Source organism: Triturus cristatus, chromosome 4_2 (assembly GCF_964204655.1).
Source record: "Triturus cristatus chromosome 4_2, aTriCri1.1, whole genome shotgun sequence".
In the NCBI taxonomy this organism is placed as follows: Eukaryota; Metazoa; Chordata; class Amphibia; order Caudata; family Salamandridae; genus Triturus; species Triturus cristatus.
Genome location: NC_140586.1, coordinates 742,345,116 through 742,352,416, shown reverse-complemented (window position 1 = coordinate 742,352,416; position 7,301 = coordinate 742,345,116). Strand labels below are relative to the sequence as shown.

The window sequence follows — 7,301 nt, the reverse complement described above, 5'->3', positions numbered from 1 at the left end:
GCTCCAGGATGGCAGAGTATATGAAGAAGGCTTCTAAAAACCTTGAGGCAAGCCAAGAACTCCAAAAAGCTTGGCATGACCAAAAGGCTGCACTGACTGTGTACCAGCCAGGGCAGAAAGTGTGGGTGTTGGAGCCAGTGGCCCCAGCAGCACTCCAAGACAAATGGTCTGAACCCCACACTATTGTTGAACAAAAGGGAGAAGTCACCTACTTGGTGGACCTTGGGACTCCCAGAAGCCCCCACAGGGTGCTTCATGTCAACAGATTGAAGGCATATGTTGATAGGGCAGACATGGGCTTACTCATGGCTACAAATGAGGGGCAGGAGGAAGAGATTGACCCTCTCCCAGACCTGCTGACTCAGAACCCTGATGATGGTTCAGTTGATGGTGTGGTCTTTTCTGACAGCCTCACTGACCATCAGCAACAGGACTGCAGACAAGTTCTGCAGTCCTACAGACATATGTTCTCTCTGACCCCAAGTCAGACAAACTGTTGCACCCATGAGGTGGACACTGGTGACAGTCTGCCTGTGAAGAGTAAAATCTACAGGCAACCTGACCATGTCAGAGACTGCATAAAGATTGAGGTACAAAAGATGTTGGAGCTGGGAGTCATTGCACCTTCAGAGAGCCCTTGGGCTAGTCCTGTACTTCTTGTGCCAAAACCTCATACCCAAGATGGTAAGAGAGAGATGAGGTTTTGCGTGGATTACAGAGGTCTCAATGCTGTCACTAGGACAGATGCCCACCCAATACCCAGGGCAGATGATCTCATTGACAGATTGGCAGCTGCCAAGTTTTTAAGTACATTTGACCTGACAGCAGGCTACTGGCAAATCAGACTAGTTGAGAGTGCAAAGGCCAAAACTGCTTTCTCAACCCCAGGAGGACATTATCAATTTGTGGTAATGTCCTTTGGCTTGAAGAATGCACCTGCCACTTTCCAAAGGTTGGTGAATCAAGTCCTTACAGGTCTGGATGACTACTGTGCAGCTTATCTTGATGATATTGCTGTCTTTAGCTCCACCTGGGAGGATCACCTGGTCCACCTGAGGAATGTTTTAGAGGCCCTGCAAAAGGCAGGCCTCACTATCAAGGCCACTTAGTGCCAGATAGGGCAGAGCAAGGTTGTGTACTTGGGCCACCTAGTAGGTGGGGGTCAGGTTCAACCACTGGAGAGCAAGATCCAGACCATAAAGGACTGGACTCCTCCAATTACCCAGACTCAGGTCAGAGCTTTCTTGGGCCTGACTGGGTACTACAGAAAGTTTGTTAAGGACTATGGGTCCATTGTGACACCACGTAATGACTTGACCTCTAAGAAAATGCCAAAGAAAGTTCAGTGGACAGTAAGCTGTCAGAAAGCATTTGATGACCTGAAGAAGGCCATGTGCACTGCACCTATTCTGAAAAGTCCAGACTACTCCAAGGAGTTCATTGTCCAGACAGATGCTTCTGAGTTGGGTGTGGGAGCTGTTCTTTCACAACTGAATATAGATGGTCAAGACCAGCCCATTGCTTTTATTAGTAGAAGGCTGACCCCTAGAGAGAAACGTTGGTCAGCTATTGAGAGGGAGGCCTTTGCTGTGGTTTGGGCCCTGAAGAAGCCGAGGCCATACCTGTTTGGCACTCACTTCAAGATTCAGACAGACCATAAGCCCCTCTTGTGGCTAAATCAGATGAAGGGTGAAAATCCCAAACTTCTTAGGTGGTCCATTTCCCTACAGGGGATGGACTTCACAGTGGAACATAGACCTGGGACTGACCATGCCAATGCAGATGGACTCTCCAGATTTTTCCACTTAGAATATGAAGACTCAACTGGTCAAGGTTAGTTTAATGTCCCTAAGTTTGGGGGGGGGGGTGTAGGAGAGTAGGGTCTGCTTTCTATGTTCACCCCCACTTTTTGCTTTTGCTTCACTGGTTTTCGACTTAGATGTGGCTGTGGGCCTGCTAATCAGACCCACAGCCCAGCTGTTCTCTCTCTAAATTCATACTATGTACTTTAGGTACATAACCCAATTGGTAAGGATCACCTTCTAGGGCCCTGTACAGTGTACCTTAGGTACCCAGGGCATAGGTGTACCTTAGGCCTACCAGGGGCTGCAGCATGTATTATGCCACCCCTGACTGGCCTTCCATTATGACACAACTGGCTGATCACTCAGCTGGGGCAAGGTCGTGTAATCACCCCTTGCTTAGGTGTAGTATTCCTATACCTACCTTCATTTGGTATTCAAGGGATTGCAAATGGTATAACAGCTGGCTTCACATGCCATACAGAGTTTAGCCTAAGACTGCTCTTGTCCATGCTACCACTAGGATAGCTGGTCTATAGGGTTGACTTTACAACCAATCACCATAAGGGTTGTTTGGACTGATACAAGGTGTACACTAGAACTAGTGACATCATATATCTGGCCAACTTCTCACAAAGGCTGCGACCACTGCGTTAGCAAACAGAGTACAAGTCCTGGGCATCTGCCAGATAGCAGTGTGGGTCTCACTGCATACGTTCACCAAGCACTACTGCCTGGACAGTTAGGGTCCATCCAGACATGCATTTTGCCGGCTCGGTCCTGCAGGACTTACTAATCGAAATAAAGTTTGCGGACCCATCTACAGAGAGGTTTTGGTTGTGTATCTAATCTAAGGTAAGGAATCTGCAGCTAGAAGTCGCTATCAGATGAAGAAGTTGCTTACCTTTGGTAACGCCTTCTCCAGGAGAGTCACCATAACCTGCATCGAAAGTGGTCAAGGTATTTGGTGACCTGGTCATTGATTCTATAGGGAGGGAAACTTTGTAAGCATTTGCGTGTGTTTGAAGGGTCTCCAGACTGTCCCTAAGAAACCCTGTGACTTTCGGACAATTTAACTGCTCCATTCCCAAGGCTTGTTAAAGTATATTATATGCTCATTTTAATAAAGGCTTGTTTTATTTGTATTATTGCTGAGTGTGTGTTTAGGTGGTATTCTTTGTTTCTTTTTTTGCTAAATGTTTAGGGCCCTGTTTTAAATCCTGGCGATAGAATCTGAATCTTTGCTCCAAAATCCATGACCTCCTTGGGCTATGTTGTAAAACCAAGCATCCACATGCTTGAATCTTCCCCATCGTCATGATGGGAGCCCCATGGTAATTATAACTAGCAGTGCTAAACATAAACATTAACAGCCATAGGGAAAGCAATGTACATTGTTAACCATTTACATTGTTTTAATAGATCCAAACATCAACCAGAGACCAGTCCCGGAGGTACTCTTCACCTGCAGTGCCACCATACCCCAGATTTCTAACCACATGTCGTGTGTGAGGGAGTCTTGCTGAGTGAGCTTTGCTCAGTTCTTGTGCTTCTGTCACCTTTGACCTCTTGCCTTCTTCCAGAACTGAAACATTTGACCTCCTAACAACTCAGAGGTAAAACTGTTCTATTTTGATCACCTCAGTTTTATGTCAGAGGGATCTAAAAAGGGTGTTTTTTTCATGCCTTGTACGTCTTGTGGAAAGTCAAGGTTATTTTCAGAAGATACTCAAAAGGAATGCTTATGTTGCTTGCATCCACATCACAAGCTTAAAGACTGTGAGCCGTGCAGAACCTTTTCTGCTAAGACCTTCACAGACAGGGAAGCCAGACTTGTCCTTTGGCTTCAAAAGAAAAATACCCACTCTGACTCCGGATGATGAGGGACAGTCTTTCCTCAGTGGGGAAAATATGTAAAAATGAGGGCTCTCCCTCAAATGAAAAGGACCCTAAAAAATCAAAGTTTCTTTTTAAGGAATCTGGGTCTGGAAAATCTCTTAGAAAAGAATGAGGTCCTCTCACAAGAAGTCTTCATCAGCTTCTATGCTTTGACCCCTCTGAAAGAACCATTGTCGACAAAAATCCGCTTGTCAATGGATAAAAGTTTCTTCGACCCCAGTAACAACTGTTTAGACTGTAACCCAGATGATGACAAGAACAATGACTTCCTTCCCTGCGAAGCAAATGATGATAGTCACTTTGTCGTTGAAGGCGATCCCATCGACTGGAACATTCAAGTCTCTAGCAACTTTGTCGTTGAAGGCGATTGTGAGAAGTTGGCCTGGTATATGATGCTCACTAGTTAAAGTGATCACCTTGTACCATGCCAAGCAACCCTTATGGTGTGGTTGTAAGTCAACCTTTTCGGACTAGCTGCCCTAGTGGTAGCGTAGGCTAAGCAGTCTTTGAGGCTAAACTCGTGAAGCGTGTTAAGCCAGCTGTTTTACCAAATGTAACCCCCTTTTATACCAATGAAAGGACACCACACAGATATATATTCAAAATATATATGTATTTATTTCTCAAAGTAACCCCTAGTCTCTTTATGAGCACAGGAGCACAAATCGTCAAACAAGATTACAGTAGAATACACAGAAGTTGCACTTTATATGGATAGGCCCTGGTGGCCACTCGAACCATATACTAAAATAGTGGTATAAGTACCACGAACAGAAAAGGGAAAAGGCCTAGGGCCTCTAGAATCGCTGGGTCTACAAGGAGCTAACGTTAGTTAGTGACCAGGAGGTCCACGGGTGGCGTGTGCAGAGCAAATAGTCACACGCGTGCTCCCATAGGTTTCAATGGGTGCGTAAAAAGTACAAAGTTACTGCAAAGAGGATCTTCCGGATGGACTAGGAACTCAAGATTTGGAACACAGGCACTAGAGATGTATTACTACACGTGGGCACAGGTGTGCCAGCTTTACCTCACCCACAGGAAGCGGGTGCATAGGCCTCGAAGTGCGTCGGGTTTCTTCTATCTGTTCCGTGGAGCTTGAAGACAAAGATGCTGCAGGCGGTCGGTCCGGGAGAGATGCAGTGGATCCAAGAGTGGATCGGAGATGTTGAAGACCTGTAAGCAGAGGGGACAGTGTTCACAGTCACTAGCCAGTGACCAGCGTGGCACCAGGTGGGTACCAGGCGATGTTGGGTGCAAACAGGAAGAAAGGTGTAGCTTGTCTCTGCAGCCACGTGGTCCCTGGAGGTCGACGACGTCTAGGAGTCGGTTCACGAGCTGTCCCACGCAGGCTCTCGCTGTCGGCGGTGTCGGCGACTTGATCGAAGCAAACAAGCCTTGGCAAAAGCAATTGTTGTAGGAGATGAAATAAGCTGATGGCTCTGACCAGCAAGGTCAGAAGGACTGCTCCTTTGGAGGGGAGCAAGGGCCAGTCTGGAGCAACCAGACCAGCGGTGTATTTCTTGAAGTTCGTCGCCAAGATGGCTACTAGCCAGCGGGCCAGCAACCGGTTAGGCGCGTCGAGTGGCAAAATGCAGAAGGGCCCCACGCAGATCGTGGAGATGCTGGAGGGCTCACCTTTGGTGCAGATGCTGCTCGGGTGTTGGGCTTCTCAGATCCCAAAGCACAACTTGGAGGGAGCCTCGGTTGTTGCACTTGTCAGCTTGTCGTGGTCGTTTCAAGATGGCTGGCTCCACGTGTCTCGGTGCCTCCACGGGTCTCCTCTTTTCAGGGACTGTGGATCGGGCGGTGAGAGGTCTGGAGGTCCAGGTCTTGTCAGTCTCTGGGCTCGGGCTCCGGCGGGAGGCGGCGGCAAAGCAGACGTTGATTCGCTGGATGGTGCTTGCGTTAGCAAGGTGGTCACTCCCTGACCACAGGGGAGATTGGCTTCAGTCCTCTGTGCAGCAGAGCGTCGAAATTCCCGTCTTCTTCTTAGTGTTAAGTTGATTCCAGGATGTCTGAAGTCTTAGGACACAGCTCCTACCTTTAAGCGGATTCTAGGGGCCGGACTACCTGCTAGGTCCCTCCCTAAGGGTGGGACCAGGAAGGGGGGTGGTTACACCCCCAATCCTTTGTCCAGCTCGCCCCAGGCCCGGGACTGGTGTGCCCCAGGACCGGTTTGAGCTGGCATATGCACCGAGGCTCCTTGTGAGCCTCAGGCATGTCTGGTTTCTTTCAAGCCCTACCTGACCAATACACAAAATCCTGTCTGGGGTGGTGCATGCACCTCCCCTGGCAGGAAACCCTTTGTCCACACCTCCCAAGCTGGAAGGACTCCCAGCAGCAGGAGGGCAGACTTGTGTCTGTGGTGGCAGCATCCATTTTGTGGAGCTGAGGCTATGTCTGATTTTACCCGGGTTTCAGGTACTGTACATGTCGTGTCCCTCTAGAAGGGTGGAATGCTAACCCCGTCGCCAGAATTGGCGAGGGGTTAGTATTCCAATTCGTATGACACCTTACTCGACATGTTTTGATAAAGCCAAACCAAAGATAGCATTTAACCGCGAGGTTCATAATGCACTTAAGAGTATATGGTATGACGATATCTGGAAACAGTAGAAGGAAGTTGTTCCGACCACTGCAGACAGGCTCAGCTCATGCCAGAGCACCATCTCACATGGAACCAAGCACTCTGCCTTCAGGATTGTTAAGGCCTGCCATAGGAGTGACTTATAGGTTACCAGGTGTCCCATTTAAGGTTAGGTATAGGTATACTACACCTAAGTAAGAGGTGATTACACCAACTTACCCCAGCTGAGTGATCAGCCAGTTGTGTCAGATTGTTAGGCCAAGCCTGGGGTGGCATAATACATGCTTCAGCCCCTGGGTACACCAATGCCCTGGGTACCTAGTGCACACTGGTACAGGGGCTCACAGGGTGATCCAACCAATTGGGTATGTACCTAGGGTACATGGAGTCCATTTTAAAGAGAGAACAGCCAGGCTGAGATCCTGAATGGCAGGATCTCAGGCCAACTAAGTCGAAAAACCAGCTAGACACTAGGCAAAAATTTGGGGGTAACCATAGTCAGATATCCACCTTCGTACAGCGATCCCATCGACTGGAACATTCAAGTCTCTAGCAACAAGACCTACTTTGCTGCCACAGGTGGTTCATGGTAAATACACTTTTTCTTTGGCGCTGAAGAGCCCATCGACGACCAATAAATAGGCAGTTTTAATTACACCAGAAAAAATTCCAGAGTCCTCGCACCCAGATCGGACATATCTGAGCAAGGTATCTCTGCTGCCTCCAGTGCATCTCCTTGAGAAGAAAGACTTTTTGGGCCAGCTTACATTCGCACACAAGTCAATATGAAAGGTCAGGACTCTGACGATCTGGGTGCACAGGCTTCCACATACTTGGAAGGTGAATATTCCCTTCAGGGCAGACATCAGCCTGAGTCTCAATGCTACAACTCGTTTCAGGAGCATTATCCTTATGATGAGCCGTATGGAAAACACCATAGTTCATATGAGAATACTATCTCAGTGCCCATCTCTTTAGTCACAGATCTACGTCATATGCTCGATGACTATTAT

The 7,301-nt window shown here is 48.1% G+C and overlaps 1 non-coding gene across 1 annotated transcript; it reads left to right on the top strand.

Moving 5' to 3' along the window:
• Positions 1 to 2,740: 2,740 nt before the first annotated feature.
• Positions 2,741 to 2,872, top strand: LOC146834993 (small nucleolar RNA SNORA71). The gene has a single exon (XR_014960945.1). It is a non-coding gene; the product is annotated as a small nucleolar RNA SNORA71 (small nucleolar RNA).
• Positions 2,873 to 7,301: the final 4,429 nt, after the last annotated feature.